Source organism: Nycticebus coucang, chromosome 2 (assembly GCF_027406575.1).
Source record: "Nycticebus coucang isolate mNycCou1 chromosome 2, mNycCou1.pri, whole genome shotgun sequence".
NCBI classification, from domain to species: domain Eukaryota; kingdom Metazoa; phylum Chordata; class Mammalia; order Primates; family Lorisidae; genus Nycticebus; species Nycticebus coucang.
This window is the reverse complement of record NC_069781.1, coordinates 59,315,844-59,337,568: the sequence shown is the minus strand read 5'-3', so window position 1 is coordinate 59,337,568 and position 21,725 is coordinate 59,315,844. Positions and strand designations below refer to the sequence as shown.

The 21,725-nt window shown below is 46.3% G+C and overlaps 1 protein-coding gene across 5 annotated transcripts in view; it reads left to right on the top strand.

The window, feature by feature from the left end:
• Window positions 1-5,681: 5,681 nt before the first annotated feature.
• Window positions 5,682-21,725, top strand: part of DENND4C (DENN domain containing 4C) — a 116,288-nt gene continuing 100,244 nt past the window's right edge. For 2 of the 5 annotated variants that reach the window (XM_053571932.1, XM_053571928.1), the window contains exon 1: window positions 5,682-6,118. The gene's annotated coding sequence lies outside the window, so the exon portion shown is untranslated. Of the gene's footprint in view, window positions 6,119-6,976; window positions 6,996-21,725 lie in introns of those variants that run through there. The other 3 variants (XM_053571923.1, XM_053571911.1, XM_053571916.1) reach the window with 2 other exon arrangements.

The window sequence follows — 21,725 nt, the reverse complement described above, 5'->3', positions numbered from 1 at the left end:
TGAAACTTCATCTCTAAAAATTGCTAGGCATTGTGGGGGGTGGGGGGTGGGGGGGTCCTATAGCCCCAGCTACCCGGGAGGCTAAGACAAGAGAAATACTTAAGCCCAAGAGTTTGAGGTTGCTGTGAGCTGTGATGCCCCCACACTCTACCAAGGGTGATAAAGTGAGAATCTGTCTCCAAAAAAAAAAAAAAAAGAAAGAAAAGAAAATCTTCAACATTTCCATTCGACCCCTTTGCATTGCAGATCCACAGAAATCTTCAGTAAGCATGCTTAGTCAGAAAGCCCGGCTATTTTGTTGTTGTTGTGGTTGTTATTGTTGTTTGGCAGGCCCAGGCTGGGTTCGAACCCGTCAGCCTGGGTGAATGTGGCTGGCGTCATAGCTGCTGAGCTACAGGCACCGAGCCACCTATGCATTGTTGTATCTGCTATGTAAGCTCAACAGAAAAGATGGTGGAGGGTGGTGCCTGTGGCTCAGTGAGAAGGGCGCTGGCCCCATATGCTGAGGGTAGTGGGTTCAAATCCAGCCACGGCCAAACTGCAACAAAAAAATAGCCGGGCTTTGTGGCGGGCGCCTGTAGTCTCAGCTACTCGGGAGGCTGAGGCAAGAGAATCGCGTAAGCCCAAGAGTTAGAGGTTGCTGTGAGCCGTGTGACGCCACGGCACTCTACCCAAGGGCAGTACAGTGAGACTCTGTCTTCACAAATAAAAAAAAAAGATGGTGGTATAATGAACATAACAATTATATCGTCACTGGGCTTTCCAACTTCCCTCCCACTTTTTAGACAGTCAAGTATTCTTTTTTTAGATACATAGTCTTATTTTGTTGCCTGCGGTAGAGTGCAGTGGTGTCACAGCTCACAGCAACCTCCAGGTCTTGGGTTTAGGTGATTCTCCTGCCTCAGCCTTCTGAGTAGCTGGGACTACAGGTGCCCGCCACAATGCTTGGCTATTTTTTGTTGCAGTTTGGCCGGGGCTGGGTTTGAACCCGCCACCCTTGTTATATGGGGACGGTGCCCTACTCACTGAGCCACAGGTGTCACCCAACAGTCAAATATTTATATATTAAAAATTAGGCTTGGCGCCTGTAGCTCAGTGGCTAGGGTGCTAGCCATGTACATGGGAGCTGGTTGGCTTGAATCCAGCCTGGGCCTGCCAAACAATGACAAATACAACCAAAAAATAACTGGGCATTGTAGTGGGCACCACTAGTCCCAGCTACTTGGGAGGGTGAGGCAAGAGAATAGTGTAAGCCCAAGAGTTTGAGGTTGCTGTAAGCTATGACATCACAGTACTCTACTCAGGGTGACAGCTTGATACTCTGTCTAAAAAAAAAGTAAAAGGAACTTTTCCTATCCTGAATGTAATTTTCCTAAAATTACATTTAAGAAAGTTGCTGATGTAGCTCAAGCACCTAAGGTGCCAGCCACATATGCTAGACCTGGCAGGTTCGAATCTAGCCCAGGCCTGCCAAACAACGACAACTACAACCAAAAAATAGCCAGGCATTGTGGTGGGCACACGTAGTCCCAGCTACTCGGGAGGCTGAGGCAAGACAATCGCCTAAGTCCAGGAGTTGGAGGTTGCTGTGAGTTGTGGGGTCATGGCACTCTCCCCAGGGCCATAGCTTGAGGCGCTGTCTCAAAGAAAAAAAAAAAGCTGCTGAATCAAGAGTTCCCAGACCTAACAACAGCAACCCAAATAACAAATTAGGCCCAAAATATACAAGGTCATTCTATAAAATTTTGAGCAGAAAATGACAAAGAAAACCTATGGTAGGGTGGCACCTGTGGTTCAGGGAGCTGGGCCCTGGCTCCATATATTGAGGGTGGTGGGTTCAAACCCGGCCCTGGCCAAACTGAAACAAAAAAATAGCCAGGCATTGTGGTGGAGCCTGTAGTCCCAGCTACTCAGGAGGCTGAGGCAAGAGAATCGCCTAAGCTCAGGAGCTGGAGGTTGCTGTGAGCTGTGACACCACAGCACTCTACGGAGGGCGACAAAGTGAGACTCTGTGTATAACAACAACAAAAAATCCTATAGTAAATCTATAGAGCAATTAAAAAATTTTTATTTTATTTTTTATATTTATTTATTTTTTTTTTTTGAGACAGAGTCTCACTATGTTGCCCTCGGTAGAGTTCAGTGAAATCACAGCTCACAGCAACTTCAAACTCTTGGGCTCAAGCAATTCTTTTTTTTTTTTTTTGGTGGTTTTTGGCCAGGGCTAGGTTTGAACCTGCCACCTCCGGCATATGGGACCGGCACCCTACTCCTTGAGCCACAGGCGCTGCCCCGGCTCAAGCGATTCTTTTGCCTCAACCTCCCAAGTAGCTAGGACTACAGGCGCCCACCACAATGCCCGGCCATTTTTTGGTTGCAGTTTTCACTGTTGTTTCAGCAGGCCTGGGCAGGCCGGAACTCACCAACTTTGGTGCATTTGGCTGGCGCCCTACTCACTGAGCTATGGGTACTAAGCCAAAAATTTTATTTTATTTATTATTATTGTTCTTGAGACAGAGTCTCAAGCTGTTGCTCTGGGTGTTTTTTTTTTTTTGTAGAGACAGAGTCTTACTTTTATGGCCCTCGGTAGAGTGCCGTGGCATCACACAGCTCACAGCAACCTCCAACTCCTGGGCTTAAGCGATTCTCTTGCCTCAGCCTCCCGAGTAGCTGGGACTACAGGCGCCCGCCACAACGCCCAGCTATTTTTTGGTTGTAGTTCAGCCGGGGCCGGGTTTGAACCCGCCACCCTCGGTATATGGGGCTGGCGCCTTACTGACTGAGCCACAGGCGCCGCCCTTTTTTTTTTTTTTTTTTTTTAAGAGATAGAGTATCACTTTGAGTCCCTCGGTAGAGCGCTGTGGCATTACAGCTCACAGCAACCTCCAACTTTTGGGCTTAGGTGATTCTTTTGCCTTAGCCTCCCGAGTAGCTGGGACTACAGGCGCCCGCCACAATGCCTGGCTATTTTTTGGCTGTAGTTGTCACTGTTGTTTGGCAGGACCAAGCTGGATTCCAATCTGCCTGCTCTGGTGTACGTGACTGGCCCCCTAGTAGCTGAGCTACAGAAGCTGAGCCTAAAATAAAATTTTAAAATAATAAAAATTAAAAATAAAATTTAAAAGTTAATAAAATTAATTTTCTCACAATTACAATAGTGAGAAAAATTAAATAAATTCTTAACTCCTACAGTGTCTTTTTTTCTTTTTTGAGACTGAGCCTCAAGCTGTCGCCCTGGGTAGAGTGCCATAGCATCACAGCTCACAGCAATCTCCAACTACTGGGCTTAAGCGATTCTCTTGCCTCAGCCTCTGCAGTAGCTGGGACTACAGGCACCTGCCACAATGCCTGGCTATTTTTTGGTTGTAGTTGTCATTGTTGTTTGGCAGGCCTGGGCTGGATTCGAACCTGCCAGCTCTGGTCTATGTGGCTGGCGCCGAGCTACAAGCACCGAGCCCCCCCCCACTTTCTTTTTTGAGACAGTCTCACTTTGTCCCCCCCGGGTAGAGTGCAGTAGCATCACAGCTCACAGTAACCTCAAACTCTTGGGCTTAAGTGATTCTCTTGCCTCAGCCTCCCAAGTAGCTGGGACTATAAGCGCCTGCCATAACCCCCAGCTATTTTTTAGAGATGGGGTCTCACTCTTGCTCAGGCTGGTCTGGAACCTGTGAGCTCAGATGATCCACCCGCCTTGGCCTTCCAAGTGCTGGGATTATAGGTGTGAGCCACAAGCCTTCAACTCCTACATTGTAAAGTGAGAAAAATCAATCAAGTGACTACTGATTTTTCTACTGATTTCATCCATTTTTCATTTCTGTGGGTGAAAACACACCACACACACACAAATCTAAGAAGAAAAAATTTATTTTTTTGTAGAGACAGAGTCTCACTGTACCGCCCTTGGTAGAGTGCCGTGGCGTCACACGGCTCACAGCAACCTCTAAGTCTTGGGCTTACGCGATTCTCTTGCCTCAGCTTCCCGAGCAGCTGGGACTACAGGCGCCCGCCACAACGCCCGGCTGTTTTTTGGTTGCAGTTTGGCCGGGGCTGGGTTTGAACCCGGCACCCTCGGCATATGGGGCCGGCGCCCTACTCACTGAGCCACAGGCGCCGCCCGGAAGAAAAAATTTAGCACAGTGGTTCTCAATCTTCCTAATGCCGCGACCCTTTAATACAGTTCCTCATGTTGTGGTGACCCCCAACCATAAAATTATTTTCATTGCTACTAGCAACAAAATTAATTCACCACAACATGAGGAACTGTATTAAAGGGTCGCGGCATTAGGAAGGTTGAGAACCACTGACTTAGAAAAATGGAGTAAACTATCAATTTTTCAGTGTTAATAAAATGTGCCTACAGAGGAATCTTGTCCATATTACATACTTTAAAACTAATAATTAATTTGCATTTTGGGAAGAAAGACTAAGTCCACAAACTCAATTTCAGTATTAAATCCTTTTTAAAACTTCTATCCAGACTGTCATGTCAAATTGACAATAGCGCATTTATGACCCAGGTCTAATTTCACACTTTAAAGCAAAATTACAAATTTTAATAGCGAGTAATTCTCAGGGAAAATAATCATTATAGTGATCATAGTATGTGAATACTCACCAGATAAGCACAACTCTTATCAATTCTAATTTTGACCTGCCATGGAATCTGTGAAGTCATTCGCCAAATTTTTTTTTGCCAGGAGGTAAAAAAGTTTTATTTCAAATCATTTGTCTTTTCCTGAACAACTAGTTCTTCTTTCTCACTGTGATAACTTAAAAATGTCCAAAGAGGCCGGCAGGGTCGGTAGCTCTCACCTGTAATCCCAGCACTCTGGGAGCCCCAGGCAGGTGAATGGCCTAAGCTCACGGGTTCGAGACCAGCCTGAGCCAAAGCGAGGCCCCAGTCTCTAAAAATAGCAGGGCGTTGTGGTGGGCCCTTATAGTCCCAGCTACTTGGTAGGGTGAGGCAAGAGAATCGCTTAAGCCCAGGAGTTTAGGGTTGCTGTACTGAGGGTGACAAAGTGAGACTCAGTCTCAATAAAACCAACAACAAAATCGTCCAAAAAATTCTTACAAAATTTGCATTAGAGCAAGACGAAGCAGCAGGTGTCTGTGTCGGTAAGGAAGCAACACTTAGAAGGCGAGAGGGTACTGATTATCTCAACCAACCATTTCCACATCTGGAATCCCGTCCCGAAATCTCGGCAGAAGCAGGGAAAGCAAACGCGCAGACGACTCAGCGGGGCGCTGTGACCAACGGGCTACGGGAAGCGTCAGCCCACGGGGCTCTCCCCGGCCTCGGGGCCCCTCAGTCACGCGTGGGAATTCTAACTTCCACCCAGGGAAGGAACTGCGCGTTCCTTGCGGCACACTCTTCAATGACCTTCAACCAGTCGCCCTCATTTTTTTTGGTCTCTCTAAACCCCCAGAGGACCAGTCACCACCTGACTGAGGACAAGGCAATAAACCCAGACCACGCGATGAGCCTGAGCCCAGCAGGAAGGAGTGCAAAGCCACGGCCATCTCAGCTTCTGCTCCACCCGCCACTCGAACTCAGCTCCGAGGCTCGCCGGCGGGGCGGGCTCCGCCTCCGAGCCCCGCGGGGGTCCTGCAGCGGTAGGGGGAGGGGAGTCCAGGCCCTGTGGCTCAAGGCCCTCTCCCGGGCGGGGCTTCAGCGCCGCCCCGCCCTGCACCCCCCACGCCCTCATCCACTCGCCACCGCAGTAGGAAAGGGAGAGGGAGGGGATAAGGAAAGTGCTGTTCTGTGGAAAGGGGCGGAAGGAGGGGGAGGAAAAAAGGGAACAGAAACATGGCGGTCAGCTGTCGGGACTGCGGTGCGGCGGGCAGCTCCTAGGAGACCTGCCACCCTCACCGCACGGCCGCCAAGAGAGCCGATACGCCGGCGCGGGCTCCAGCTCCCAGCCGTTACCCCTGGCTGCGGGCGGCGCCCCTGGGGACCCAGCCGGACAGGCGGCGCAGGCGCAGATCGGGCCGTAGCGGCGGCCGCCGGAGCAAGTCCCCCCACCCTGCCCGGCCGAGGGCGCCCAGGCAGCGAACCGGCGCTTGCACGCCCCAGGAAGGAGTTTTGTCTGGGTGGCGCTGACGAAGGAGCGGGCGGCAGGTGAGGCTGCGGCTCTGGGCCTTTCGCGGCGAGCCCTGTGCTGTGCCTTCGCGAGTCCTGCGCTCCAAGGCGGGGAGGGCGCGGGGCAGGTAGCTTCAGGGAGGGCTGAGTTCCCCGTGGCTGGCCTGCGGGGGGTCGCTGAGGAGGCGTAGAGTGGCTGGTGCTGGCTTTCCCGGCCTAGTTTCTCCGCGGTTTCCGAGGGCGGGGAGTCCCCGAAGCCTGCGGGAGGTGCTGGGGAAGAAGCTGCTCTTGGAAGGGCCTCCCCGCGCCGCTGCTGCCTGGGCGCTTCAGAACCACTCGCGTGCTTGCACGAGGGGTCTGGGCCCGAAGGACCGGCTGGGTGGGCGTAGGCTGGGCAGGGAGCGGGATCTGGGGTTCACTGGGGAAGGAGTGGTTGGCCGAGCGCAGGGAAAGTTGGGGCTGGGGGTTGGGAGGCCTCTCGGGAGAGGTTGTGGGACCAAGGCGGGTGGGGGACTGCGGGCAGGAGAAGAGGGGGCCCAGGCAGGTGTCGCAGGTGAATTGAGGACATTTCCTCCCATACCTTACGGTGGCCAATCTTCGGGGTTTCTTTGTCGGGTATGACTTTTAGGAAGGCGGGTTCCTTTCAACTCCAGAGTAACTAAACACAAAACCAACTAATAATCCCCTAGTGCTGACTCTTGCAAAGAGCTGGAACTTTTTGCCTTGAGGATGCCGTCATGTCTCTCCCCACCTTTTTTTTTTTTTTTCCTCCATAGGCCTTTTTCCTCCTGAAGACCGTACTTGAATCAGAACAAATGAGGAATGACCCAGTTTTCAAATAGTAACCTCTTCTCCTATTATGTGTTTGTTTCACATGGGAAAATTTAGGGCAGTTACTGCAGTCATTTGTGCAACTGTAAGTGAAAGTGCTATCTGCAGTAGTGAATGAACCCTTAGCTGTCTGTGCACTCTTGCCTCAGAGAGATTGTCAAGCCCTGTAGCCTGAGAAGTTGACCTCCTGAGCCTGTTTAATTGTGTGCAAACCATGTTGGTGCTCATTCTTCCTAGAACCCACTTTGGCTAGGAGAAGATCTAGGGGTAGATCTTACCTTTCCGTCTGGATATAGTAAGATACAGGAGGATGTTAGTGCTAAGACGCTTAAGTTTTAAATACTTGATTTGCGGTGATGTATATTAAGGTATCTGAAATGCACAGAATGTTGTATGATTTTTGTGTGTTCACACGATAAGAGTAAAAATTAGTTGCAAAACGAAAATGTTATCTCTGAGCGTTAAAATAATAGCTGTTTTTGATCACTGTAACCATGAAAAAATTCTTATATTTTCTGCCCTTTTCTTTGTATTGCCGTTAAAGAGTTGGTAAACTTCTTGGTGTAGGACTGGGAACTCAGCAGTGAACTTAAATTTGTATTCATGAACATGGTCTACCTTTCACATAGGCTTACTCCGACTCATTTTTTCTGGTAATGGCAAAGGGTTTTCTGCCACTCAGTCCACAGTTTTCCCTTCGTTGGTATCTTTGTTGACAATTTTTCCAGGTACAGTCTTTGATAAAGATTAGGGTTGTAATCTTTTTTTTTTTTTTTTTTGTAGAGACAAGAGTCTCACTTTATGGCCCTCAGTAGAGTGCTGTGGCCTCACCCAGCTCACAACAGCTCACAGCAACCTCCAACTTCTGGGCTTAAGTGATTCTCTTGTCTCAGCCTCCCGAGTAGCTGGGACTACAGGCGTCCGCAACAACGCCCGGCTATTTTTTTTTTTTTTGGTTGCAGTTTGGCCGGGCAGGGTTTGAACCCGCCACCCTTGGTATATGGGGCTGGCGCCCTACCGACTGAGCCACAGGCGCTGCCCTCTAATCTTTTTTTTTTGCCGTTTTTGGCTGGGGTTGGGTTTGAACCTGCCACCTCCAGTATATGGAGCTGGTGCCACCCTCCTTTTTTTTTTTAATTTTTTAATTAATTAATTTTATTTTATTTCTTAGAGACAGAGTTTCACTTTATTATCCTCGGTAGAGTGCGTGGGTCTCACAGCTCACAGCAACCTCTAGCTCTGGGGCTTAGGCTATTCTCTTGCCTCAGCCTCCCTAGTAACTGGGACCACAGGTGCCTGCCACAATGCCCAGCTATTTTTTTGTTACAGTTTGTCTGGGGCCAGGTTTGAACCCACCACCCTCGGTATACAGGGCTGGTACCCTACCCATTGAGCCATAGGTGCTGCCCATCTAATCTTTTATATTATCTATTTAGTGAACTGATCATATGCCAGTTGACTTTGGTTACTTTGTATAGTGTACAGACTTACTTTAGACTTTTTGATTTGGCTAAAAGAAAAGCTATGGTGTTAGAAATGTTAAGGATGTATGTTGGAGTAGTTTATGCCTGTATGATTTGTAAATGAATGCATTTTTTTTGAGACAGAGTCTCACTTTGTTGCTCCTGGTAGAGTGCTGTGGCCATCATAGCTCATAGTAACCTCAAATTCTTGGGCTCAAGAGATTCTCTTGCCTCAGCCTCCCCAGTAGCTGGGATTACAGGCGCCCACCACAACGCCTGGCTATTTTTAGAGATGAGGTCTTGCTGTGGCTCTGGCTGGTCTTGAACTGTGAGCTTAGGCAGTCCACCCGCCTCGGCCTCTCAGAATGCTAGGGAGGCTAGGATTACAGGCGTGAGCCACTGTGCCTGGCCTGAGTGCGTTCTGTTTTTGAGAGTAAATACTCTATTTTGTAGTATAAACTCAAGCTTTTTTTTTTTTTTGGCCAGGGCTGGGTTTGAACCCACCACCTCCAGTATATGGGGCCGGCGCCCTACTCCTTTGAGCCACGGGCGCCGCCCTAAACTCAAGTTTTAGCTGAAAAAATTGGCAGCAGAGTTGTTGTGTGAACTGTTCTTACAATGCAAATGTTTTACATAACAAGGAACTGCTGTGGTGTGTAGGCTATTAACAATTCATGGTGCCAGACTTGAAAGGTTATTTGGTTGAGGTGCTCTCTATAAAGAAACATGTTAAGTATATCTGCAATGAAAGCTAATTTGTAGCTGTACCCTAGGTATTTTGCCTGATAAATAATAACACAATACGACACCATTGCTCTTTGTGTATCTGCCAGTTAAGACCAAAACATCTGCTATTTTCTTTTTTTTTTTTTTTTTTGTAGAGACAGAGTCTCACTGACTGCCCTCGGGTAGAGTGCCATGGCGGGTAGAGTGCCGTGGCGTCACACGGCTCACAGCAACCTCTAACTCTTGGGCTTATGCTATTCTCTTGCCTCAGACTCCTGAGCAACATCTGCTATTTTCATTGGAGTTTTTTCCAAGACAAATAGTGGTTTTGCATTGACTTTGCTGCTCAGTTTGAAAGTTAAGTTTCAGTTTTATGTTTATGTCTTAAGTACACATTGTAAAATAAAAAAAGAAAGTTGCTGAATCAGTATCAGGTTGTTTCATTTAGTCTTTCTGATTTGCAAAATGGGATTTCTGTCATAATTTCAATTTCCAATGTAATATGCTGGCTGAAGCTTAGATAATGAGGGCAAAGACACTTTCATAATACATGAATTAAAATGCTGTCTACTCAGTGGTGGGTCATGCCTCTAATCCTAGCACTCAGGGAGGTTCAGGCCAGTGGATTGCTTGAGCTCAGGAGTTCAAGACCACCCTGAGCAAGAGTGAGATCCTGTCTCTACTAAAAATAGAAAAAGTAGCTGGGCATTGTGGTGGGAGCCTCTATTACCAGCTACTAAGGAGGCTGAGTCAAGAGGATCTCTTGAGTCCAATTTCAATTTAGTCCTCAATTTGATACTACACTATAGTAGCTCTAAAGATCCACTGCAAAGGAAATAGATCAAAGAAAGTTTATTTTGGGTGATGCCTGTGGCTCAGTGGATAGTGCCCCATATACTGAGAGTGGCGGGTTCAAACCCGGCCCCAGCCAAACTGCAACAAAAAAATAGCCGGGCGTTATGGCAGACACCTGTAGTCGACAGTTCAAAGGTAATTTGGCATGGACCATCATATTCTCAAAATGATTTCATTAACAGCATTTTTTTTTTTTTTTTTTTTTTAGAGACAGAGTTTCACTTTATGGCCCTCGGTAGAGTGCTGTGGCATCACACAGCTCACAGCAACCTCCAACTCCTGGGCTTAAGCGATTCTCTTGCCTCAGCCTCCCGAGTAGCTGGGACTACAGGCGCCCGCCACAACACCCAGCTATTTTTTGGTTTGCAGTTCAGCCGGGGCTGGGTTTGAACCCGCCACCCTCGGTATATGGGGCCGGCGCCTTACCAACTGAGCCACAGGCGCCGCCCACTAATAGCATTTTTTAATTCAGTGCCTAGGAATCAAAATATAAATGCATTAATTCTCTGTTACTGACTTGTTACAAGTTTCTGTGTATGTTTACTTTTATATGAAATAATAGAATTCTTACATTTTAGTAACTTGTGAGGCTTAAATATGTGTAAGTGTTCCTTGTTTCTTTCTTTCTTTCTTTTTTTTTTTTTTTTTGCAGTTTCTGGTCAGGGCTGGGTTTGAACCCACCACCTCTGGCATATGGGGCTGGCGCCCTAGCCCTTTGAGCCACAGGTGCCGCCCTCTTTCTTTCTTTTTTTTTTTTTTTTGAGACAGAGCCTCAAGCCGTCGCCCTGGGTAGAGTGTGGCGGCATCACAGCTCACAGCAACCTCCAGCTCCTGGGCTCAAGCGATTTTTCCTCCCTCCACCTCCCAAGTAGCTGGGACTACAGGTGCCTGCCACAACACCCGGCTATTTTTTGGTTGCAACCGTCATTGTTGTTTGGTAGGCCCGGGCTGGATTCAAACCCGTCAGCTCAGATGTAATATGGCTGGCGCCTTAGCCCCTTGAGCCATAGGCGCTGAGCCTTCTTTTTTTTTTTTTTTTGAGACAGAGTCTCACTATGTCACCCTCAGTAGAGTGATGTGATGTCACAGCTCACAGCAACCTTGGGCTTAAGCGATTCTCTTGCTTCAGCCTCCCAAGTAGCTGGGACTACAGGCATGGTAATTATCAGAACACTGGCAAGAGTGGTTTTAGTTTGTAGGGCTAGAAAAAAGTCACCCTGGAAAGAGCTGGAGAAAAAACCAGAAACTTAAAAAGTAGAGACACCAAGTAAAAGCAATTTTTTTTGAGACAGAATCACTCTGTGGCCTTGGCCAGAGTGCTGTGGCATCGCAGCTCACAACACCCTCAAACTCTTGGGTTCTAGTGATCCTTTTGCCTGTACCTCCCACCAAGCTGGGACTACAGGTGCCCACCACAATGTCTGGCTAGTTTTTCTATTTTTAGTAGAGAACTGGCGTCTCACTCTCGCTCTGGCTGTATCGCCAGCCCTATAAACTAAAACTACTCTTGTCAGTGTTCTTACTAAATTGCCCTTTCTTTTATTACAATTGTACAGAAGTGATTGATCAGTTCTTGTTTTTAGAAAAACTTTATGTTTTTGAGACAGAGTCTCAAGCTGTCGCCCTGGGTAGAGTGCCATGGTGTCATTGCTCACAGCAACCTCACACTTGGGCTCAGTTGATCCTCTTGCCTCAGTTTTTCTATTTTTAGTAGAGACTGGGTCTCACTTTTGCTCAGGCTGGTCTTGAACCTGTGAGCTCAAGCAGTCCACCCGCCTTGGCCTCCCAGAGTTGCTAGCATTACAGGTGTAAGCTGCCGTGCCTGGCCTAGAAAAACTTTACTTGGTTTTCTTTTTTTTTTTTTTGTGGTTTTTGGCCGGGGCTAGGTTTGAAACCGCCACCTCCGGCATATGGGACCGACGCCCTACTACTTGAGCCACAGGCACCGCCCCTTTACTTGGTTTTCTGTGCTATCCTGATTCTTTCCTGATTTATGGCAGCTCCTTTTAGTCTTATTTTCTAGTTTCTTGTCCCTTCCTTCTAAGGTTGACATGTCATAGACTAAGGCTTTATAACTTTTTTATATCAGTAATTCATTAATTTCTTAGGGTATCTTTTTTTTTTAATTTTTTTTCTTTTTTTGGTCGTCTCGGTAGAGTGCTGTGGCGTCACAGCTCACAGCAACCTCCAACTCTTGGGCTTCGGTGATTCTCTTGCCTCAGCCTCCTGAGTAGCTGGGACTATAGGCACCCGCCACAATGCCCGGCTATTTTTTTGTTGCAGTTTGGCCGGGGTGGGTTTGAACCCACCACCCTCAGTATATGGGGCTGGCACCCTACTCACTGAACACAGGTACTGCCCTTCATAGGGTATCTAATCTAATTCCATGGCTGTAAGTATTTTTTTTTTTTTTTGAGACAGAACCTCAAGCTGTCACCCTGGTTAGAGTGCCATGGTGTCACAACCCACAGCAACCTTCAACTCCTGGACTTAAGTGATTCTTTTGCCTCAGTGTCCCACAGGTGCCCGCCACATGCCTGGCTATTTTTTGGTTGGAGTTGTTATTGTTGTTTGGCAGGCTCAGGCTGGATTAGAATCTGGCAGCTCTAGTGTATGTGGCTGGCACATTAGCCGTTTGAGCTACAGGTGCTGAGCCAGGCACAGCTATTTTTATTTTTATTTTTATGTTATTTATTTATTTTTTTGTGACAGAGTCTCAAGCTGTTGCCTTCGATAGAGTGCTGTGGCATCACAGCTCACAGCAACCTCCAACTCCTGGGCTCAAGCGATTTTCCTGCCTCCACTTCCCAAGTAGCTGGGACTACAGGCGCCCACCACAACGCCTGGCTATTGTTTGGTTGTAGCTGTCATTGTTGTTTGGCAGGCCCAGGCTGGATCCAAACCTGCCAGCTCAGGTATATGTGGCTAGCGCCTTAGCCGCTTGAGCCACAGGTGCCAAGCCACACAGCTATTTTAAGGGACGAGGTCTCACTCTGGCGCAGGCTGGTCTTGAACCAGAGAGCTCAGGCAATCCACCTGCCTCGGCCTCCCAAGTGCTGGGATAACAGGCGTGAGCCCCTGCCCCTGGCCATGGCTGTAAGTATTGATTTGCTTTTGACTTCATCTTTGACATCTTTGTTAACTCCACACTATGTTGGCCTGCATTTTAATTTTAACTTGTCCAAAACAGAAAATTTGATTGATTTCCTAAAAGCTATCCTTTTCTCAGTCCTCACCATTTCAGTAAATGTCCCCGAACTGGAAATCATTCTTTTCTCTTTTTTCCTCCTATTTCCAAATCATCATCAGCAGCTTTACCTTAAAACTACAGGAGAGTGTCCACCGTCAACCACCTCCTCAAGTTCACCTAATTTTCATCGACTCAACGTGTGTCACATCTACTCAATGGAAGTTCCGTATTTTAACCACCTCCATGTGTTGACCAGTTTGTTACAGTCCCTTGGGTGGTCAGCTTATGGAATTTCTACTGTCTTTCCCAAACATTATTGTTTTGTTATTTTTTATTGTTTAGAATTTTAGAGACAAGGTCTGGCTATGTTGCCCAACCTCGTCTTGAACTCCTGAGCTCAAATGATCCTCTTGCTTCATAGCCTCTCAAAGTGCTGTGATGTAGGCATGAGCTACTATGCCTAGCTGTGGTAGCCTTCTATTCTTCCTGCCTAAAATGTTCTTCCTTTATTTATTTAAAAAATATTTTTTTGTAGAGATGGGGTTTTGGTATGTTGCCCAGGCTCATCTTGAACTCCTGGCCTCAGATGATCCTTCTGCCTTGGGCTCCCAAATAAACATTGAACCACCATGTCTGGTGGATAGCTCATTTCTTTCTGTTGTTGCAGTTTGGCCGGGGCCAGGTTTGAACCCGCTACCTTTGGTATATGGCAGGCGTCCTCAAACTTTTTAAACAGGAGGCCAATTCACTGTCCCTTGGACCGTTGGAGGGCCAGACTATAGTTTAAAAAAAAAAAACTATGGGGCGGCGCCTGTGGCTCAGCGGGTAGGGCGCCGGCCCCATATGCCGAGGGTGGCGGGTTCAAACCCAGCCCCGGCCAAACTGCAACAAAAAAAAATAGCCGGGTGTTGTGGCAGGCGCCTGTAGTCCCAGCTGCTCGGGAGGCTGAGGCAAGAGAATCACGTAAGCCCAAGGATTTGGAGGTTGCTGTGAGCTGTGTGAAGCCACGGCACTCTACCGAGGGCGATAAAGTGAGACTCTGTCTCTACAAAAAAAAAAAAACTATGAACAAATTCTATGCACACTGCACATATCTTATTTTGAAGTAAAAAACAAAACGGGAACAAATAAAATTCACACCGCTTCATGTGGCCCGTGGGCTGCAGTTTGAGGATGCCTGGTATATGGGGCCGGCGCCCTACCCACTGAGCCACAGGCGCCACCCAAGGATAGCTCATTTCTTTTTTTTTTTTTGAGAAGGAGTCTCATTTTTTTTTTTTTTTTTTGTAGAGACAGAGTCTCACTGTACCGCCCTCGGGTAGAGTGCCGTGGCGTCACACGGCTCACAGCAACCTCTAACTCCTGGGCTTACGCGATTCTCCTGCCTCAGCCTCCCGAGCAGCTGGGACTACAGGCGCCCGCCACAACGCTCGGCTATTTTTTTGTTGCAGTTTGGCCGGGGCTGGGTTTGAACCCGCCACCCTCGGCATATGGGGCTGGCGCCCTACTCACTGAGCCACAGGCGCTGCCCGATAGCTCATTTCTTATTAGCACTGAATAATCCATTTTCTGGATGTACTAGTCACTTTATCCATTCACCTACCAAAGGACATCTTTGCTTCTTCCCAGTTTGGGCGATTATGAATAAAGCTGCTACAGGCCTGGCACAGTGGCTCACACCCGTTAGCACTTTGGGAAGCTGAGGTGGGAGGATCGCTTGAGGCCACAAGTTTGACATCAGCTTGAGCAAAAGTGAGACTCCATCTCTACAAAAAATAAGAAAATTAGCTGTGCTGGTACTTCCCCAGCTTCTTGGGAGACTGAGGCAGGAGGATCACTTGAGCCCAGGAATTTGAGGTTGCAATCTGCTTTGATGACACCACTGTACTCTAGTCAGGTAAAAAGAAAATTTACAATAAATGTTCTTCTATTTTCTTTTGTTGTTTGTTTTCTGAGACAGTCTCACATTGTTGCCCCAGATAGAGTGCTGTGGTATCAGCCTAGCTCATACCAACCTCAAACTATTGGGCTCAAGTGATCCTCTTGCCTTAGCCTCCCACGTATCTGGGAGTACAGGTGCCCACCACAACGCCTGGTTAGAGTTTCTATTTGTAGTAGAGATGGGGTCTCATTCTTGCTGAGGCTAGTCTCAAACTCCTGAGCTCAAGCAGTCTACCTGCCTCAGCCTCCCAGAGTGCTAGGATTATAGACGTGAATCAACTCTTCTGGCTACTATAAAATTTTTTTTTTTTTTTTTTTTTTAGAGACAGAGTCTCACTTTGTTGCCCTTGGTAGAGTGCTGTGGCATCACAGTTCACAGCAACCTCCAGCTCTTGGGCTTAGGCGATTCTCTTGTCTCAGCCTCTCAAGTAGCTGGGATTACAGGAGCCACAACACCCAGATATTTTGTTGTTGTTGTTGCAGTTTGGCTGGGGCCGGGTTTGAACCTGCCACCCTCGGTATATGGGGCTGGCGCCCTACTCACTGAGCCACAGGTGCCGCCCCTACTATAAATATTATATGCAAGTTTTTGTGCGGTAGACATAAGTTTTTTACTCTTTTGGGTAAATACCAAGGAGCATGATTGCTGGATTGTTATGTCAAGAGTGCATTTAGGGGCAGCACCCATAGGTCAGTGGTTAGGGCCCCGGCCATATACACCAAGGCTGGCGGATTCGAACCCAGCCTGGGCCAGCTAAAACAATAAGGACAAGTACAACAACAGCAACAACAACAAAATAGCCAGGTGTTGTGGTGGGCGCCTGTAGTCCCAGCTACTTAGGAGGCTGACGTGAGAGAATTGCTAAAGCCCAAGACTTTGAGGTTGCTGTGAACTGTGATGCCACATCACTCTACCCAGCTTGACAGCTTGAGACTTTGTCTCAAAATAAAAAAAAAAAAAGTGCATTTAGTCTTCTTCCTCTTGACAGTTGGAAAAAAATAAAGAAAAATAAAATTTCATAAGGAAAGAGTGTATTGGCAGCTCACAGCAACCTCCAGCTCTTGGGCTTAGGTGATTCTCTTGCCTCAGCCTCCCGAATAGCTGGGACTACAGGCGCCCGCTAGTGCCCGGCTACTTTTTGTTGCAGTTTGGCTGGGGTCAGGTTCAAACATGCCATCTTTGGTATATGGGTCCGGTGCCCTACTCAGTGAGCCACAGGCGTCGCCTGCATTTTGCTATTCTAATAGGCATGTAATAGTATCTTATTTTTTTTTTTTTATTGTTGGGGATTCATTGAGGGTACAATAAGCCAGTTACACTGATTGCAAATTAGTATCTTATTTTAATATGTATTGTTCTTATGATATATGATGTGGAGCATCTTTTCAAATGCTTTTTTTGCCATCTACATATCTTATTTGATAAGGTATCTATTAAGGCTTTTGGCCCATTTTTAAAATCAACTTGTTTGGGCAGCCCCTGGGGCTTAAGGTGTAGGGTGCCAGCCCCATATCTGAGAAGTGGCAGGTTCAAACCTGGCCCGGACCCGCCCCCCAAAAAATCTGCTTGTTTGTATACCTTTTGTATAATAGTCTTTTATTGGATGTCATTTGCAAATATTTCCTCCCAGTCTGTGACTTTTTTTTGGTATTCTTTTGATATGTCCTTCATTGAGGAGAACTTTTTCATCTTTTTTTTTTTAGACAGAGCCTCAAGCTATCACCCTGGGTAGAGTGCTGTGGCGTCACAGCTCACAGCACCCTCCAACTCGTGGGCTTAAGTGATTCTCTTGCCTTAGCCTCCCAAGTAGCTGGGACTACAGGCGTCTGCCAACAGTGCCTGGCTATTTTTTGGTTGTAGTTGTCATTATTTGGCAGGCCCAGGCTGGATTCGAACCCGCCAGCTCTAGTGTATGTGGCTGGCACCTTAACTTCTTGAGCTACAGGTGCCACCAGAACTTTTTCATCTTAATCAAGTCTGGCTTGTGAAGCCTTTCCTTCATGGATTGTACATTTGGTGTGAGGTATTTAGTACATCATTGCCAAATGGGAGGTCATTTAGATTTTCTCTTGTGTTTTACACTTACCTTAATTTTTTGATTGGATGGTGTATTTACGTCTCTTTTTAATTTGTTATTGTTTCCACTTTGTATTTCCACTATAATATTCAAATAAACTTAGTAGGATATTTAGTATCCTAAAACTAAATAAACTGTGAATGGGAGACCCAAATGAATAAAATAGTATGTTTTGCTTCTTTGTAACATCTATTGGAGCTCTTCATGACTGGCTTTTGTCTGTCTGTAAATTGCTGAAGATATCAGATATCTGAGTTTCAGAAACTTTTAGCCCGATTGTTACTTTGTGCTCAGTAGGTAACATATAGGAACAATAAATGAGTAAAAACCTTTAAGGAAAACAAAGGAAAAAGTCTGCAGGTGAAAGCTTTAAATCTACCAGGTCTTTGTGGGTGAGCCTTCCCCCCCTTTTGCCTATCCCCAGAATATATGTATGTTTGTGTATGCGTGTATACATATACAAAATATTTTAATGGGTTTTATATTCTACCTTTTTAGTGTTATAGAGTGTCTATTTACTTAATGAGTTGAAACCAGTATTTCACTCTTATTTTCTTACCTTTCCTGCTTTCCTCTATGCTTTTGTTAAAAATCTCAAAGGACAGGATCTGCTTTAAAAAAAACTTTAAAGAAGTCAAACTTTCAGTAAAGTTACAAGAATATTATAATGAATTCCCATTATCCTTTTCACTTAGATTTACCAATAAACTTTTTTTTTTTTCTGAGACAGAGTCTCACGTTGTCACCCCAGTAGAGTGCCTTGGTGTCATAACTCACAGCAACCTCAAACTCTTGGACTCAAGGTGGTCCTCTTGCTTCAGCCTCCCTAGTAGTGGGACTATAGGTGTGAGCCACAGCGCCTGAGTATTTTTAGAGATGGGGTCTCCCTCTTGCTCAAGCTGGTGTCAAACTCCTGAGCTCAAGCAATCCACTTGCCTTGGCCTCCCAGAGTGCTAGGACTACAGGTGAGCCACTGCACCTGGCCTATATTTTGTTCTTTATCTCTATGTATGTTGATTGTTATTATCTTTCTATCTATGAATGAGACAGTGTCTCACTTGGTTGCCTAGGCTTTAGCCTAGCTCATAGCAACCTCAAACCCCTGGGTTTAAGTGATCCTTCTGTCTCAAGCCTCCCAAGTACCTGACACTGCAAGCATCCACCAAAATGCCTGGCTAATTTTTTCTATTTTCAGTAGACATGAGGTTTGGCTTTTGCTCAGGCTGGTCTGGAACTCCTGAGCTCAAGCAACCTCACGCCTCTGCCTCCCAAAGTGTTAGGATTGCAGACATGTACCACTTTGCCCAGACTTATTTTTTGATTGAATCATTTCAGAATAAGTTCAGCATATATTTTCTAAGCACAAAGACATTCTTTTACACAGCAGTATCCTCATTTTGAGACTCACATTTTAATTTCTTTTAATTTATAATAGTGTCTCACATTTTTTTCCTCTTTTATTCTGTTGAAATTAAAAAAAATTGGCATTTAGGGTGGCACCTGTGGCTCAGTGGGTGCTGGCCCCATATACCGAGGGTGGCGGGTTCAAACCCGGCCCCGGCCAAACTGCAACAAAATAATAGGCATTGTGGTGGACACCTGTAGTTCCAGCTACTTGGGAGGCTGAGGTAAGAGAATCGCTTAAGCCCAGCAGTTGGAGGTTGCCGTGAGCAGTGTGTGATGCCACGGTACTCTACTGAGGGCAATAAAGTGAGACACTGTCTCTACAAAAAAAAAAAAAATTGGCATTTAATTTGGGTTTTTCACCTTAAACCTTCATGATTGGATTAAACTGTGAAATTTTTGTTAGGGATATTACAAAACTAATGGTGGTATTTGTGTCTTATCAGAAGGCTTGTAATACTAGTTTGGCTTTTTTTTTGAGACAGAGTCTCACTTTATCACCCTCGGAAGAGTGCTGTGGCGTTACAGCTCACAGCGACCTCAAACTTTTGGGCTTAAGTGATTCTCTTGCTTCACCCTCCTGAGTAGCAGGGACTACAGGCACCTGCCACAAATGCCCAGCTATTTTTTTTTTTTTTTTTGAGACAGAGTCTCACTTTGTTGCCCTTGGTAGAGTGTCATGGCATCACAGCTGTCAGCAACCTCCAACTTCTGGGCTTAGGCGATTCTCTTGCCTCAGCCTCCCGAGTAGCTGGGATTACAGGTACCCACCACAATGTCTGGCTGTTTTTTGGTTGTAGTTGTCATTGTTGTTTGGCAAGGCCCAGCTGGATTCGAACCTGCCAGCTTTGGTATATGTGGCTGGCGCCTTAGCCACTTGAGCTATCGGCATGGAGCCATTGACAACTTAACTTGAATCTGAATACTATGATGACTATAAAATGGTTATTTTCTATATTCTTCTACTTTTTTTTTTTGAGACATGGTCTCCCGTTGTTGCCCTTTGTGGAGTGCAGTGGCTCTACATACTCATCCTAGCTCACTGCAGCCTCAGACTTCTGGGTGCGAGCTGTCTTCCTGCCTGATCCTTCTGAGTGGCTGAGACTACAGGTGCGTGCCTGGATAATTTTTTCTATGTCTGGTAGAGATGTTGTCAGGCAGGTCTTTAACTCCTGTTCTCAAGTGATCTTCTTGACTCAGCTTTTCAGAGTGTAGCATTTATAGGAGTGAGTTACCTCACCTGACCCCATTTCTCTACATTTATTAGTTGGCATTCTGTTGTGAAGTTTTCCCTTCCTTCTCTCTTCTTCATTCATTTTATTTCATAATATCAGTATGGACTCAAGGCTTTAAAAGATCAGTGTATTATAATCCATTATTATAACTCATCTTGATGCAGAAATTGTCCACAGATTGGCCAATGGCAGATTCTTTTTTTTTCTTTTTCTTTTTTTTTTAGAGACAGAGTCTCACTTTGTCACCCTCAGCAGAGTGCTATAGTGTCACAGCTCACAGCCACCTCCAGCTCTTGGATTTAGGCAATTCTCTAGCCTCAGCCTCCCAAGTAGCTGGGACTACAGGCGCCTGCCACAACAACTGGCTATTTTTTGTTGCAGTTTGGCTGGGTTCATCCCCGTCACCTTTGGTGTATGGGGCTATGCCCTACTCACCCCCCATGGCAGATTCTTCAAGTTAGTTCCTGTATTCTTTTGCTATTAAGGAATGGTATTAAGAAACAGACTTAAGCCAGCAGAGTTGCAAACACCTGTAAGCCTAGCACTCTGGGAGGCCGAGGGAGGTGGATTGCTTGAGCTCAGGAGTTCCAGACTAGCCTGAGCAAAAATGAGACCCCGTCTCTACTGAAAACAGAAAAAAATAGTTGAGCATTGTGATGCACACCTGTAGTCTCAACTACTCTAGAAGCTGAGGCAAGAGGATTGCTTGAGCCCAAGAGTTTGAGGTTACAGTGAGCTATGATGATGCTAAGGCACTCTACCCAGGGGAAGGCAGAGTGAGACTCTGTCTCAAAACAAACACAAAAATAAATAAATAAACCCTTGGGGCCAGGCGCAGTGGCTCATGCCTGTAGTCCCAGCACTCTGGGAGGCCGAGGAGGTTGGATTGCCTGAGATCACAGGCTGCAGACCAGCCTAAGCCACAGCAAGACCCTGCCTCTACAAATAGCCGGGCATAGGCACCTATAGTCCCAGTTATTTGAGAGGCTGAGGCAAAAGAATCACTAGAGCCCAAGAGTTAGAGGTTTCTGTGAGCTGTGATGCCACGGTACTCTACCGAGGGCGACAAAGTGAGACTATGTCTCAAAACAACAACAACAACAACAAAAAAAACCCTCAAAGATTTAGATGCTGGGTATATTTCTGTTAGGGTGAGTGACACTGACCCTGTGGTGTTTTTTAGCAGACAGAACTAGGAGAAACACACACACATTTTTTACATGCTTTGTTGAGAAATAATTCACATAGCACACAATTTGTCCATAATATAACTCACATGGTTATTGGTTTTTAGTGTACTTGCAGAATTGCTTTACTCTCTTGGGGCGCTGGCCCCATATACCGAGGGTGGCGTGTTCGAACCCTGCCTAGGCCAAACTGCAACAACAACAACAAAATAGCTGGGCGTTGTGGCGGGCGCCTGTGGTCCTAGCAGCTTGGGAGGCTGAGGCAAGAGAATTGCTTAAGCCCAGGAGTTCAAGTTCAAGGTTGCTGTGAGCTGTAACGCTATAGTATTCTACTGAGGGCGATAAAGTGAGACTGTCTCAAAAAAAAAAAAAAAAGAATTAAGGGTGGCGCCTGTGGCTCAAAGGAGTAGGGCTCCGGCCCCATATGCTAGAAGTGGCGGGTTCAAACCTAGCCCCGGCCAAAAACTGCAAAAAAAAAAAAAAAATTGCTCAATTCTCACCACAATAAACATTTTTGCCACTTGTCTGCTCTTTAGTTTTGTAGATTTGCTTTCTCTGAATGTTTCATGTAAGTGGAATCATGCTGTATGTGATCTTTTATGATTGGCTTCTTCCACTTAGTATAATGTTTCAAGATCCACCCATGTTATAGCATGTGTCAGTACTTAATTTTTTTGTTGTTGAATGACATCTCATTTTATGAATGTATCACATTTATCCATTCATCACTTGATAG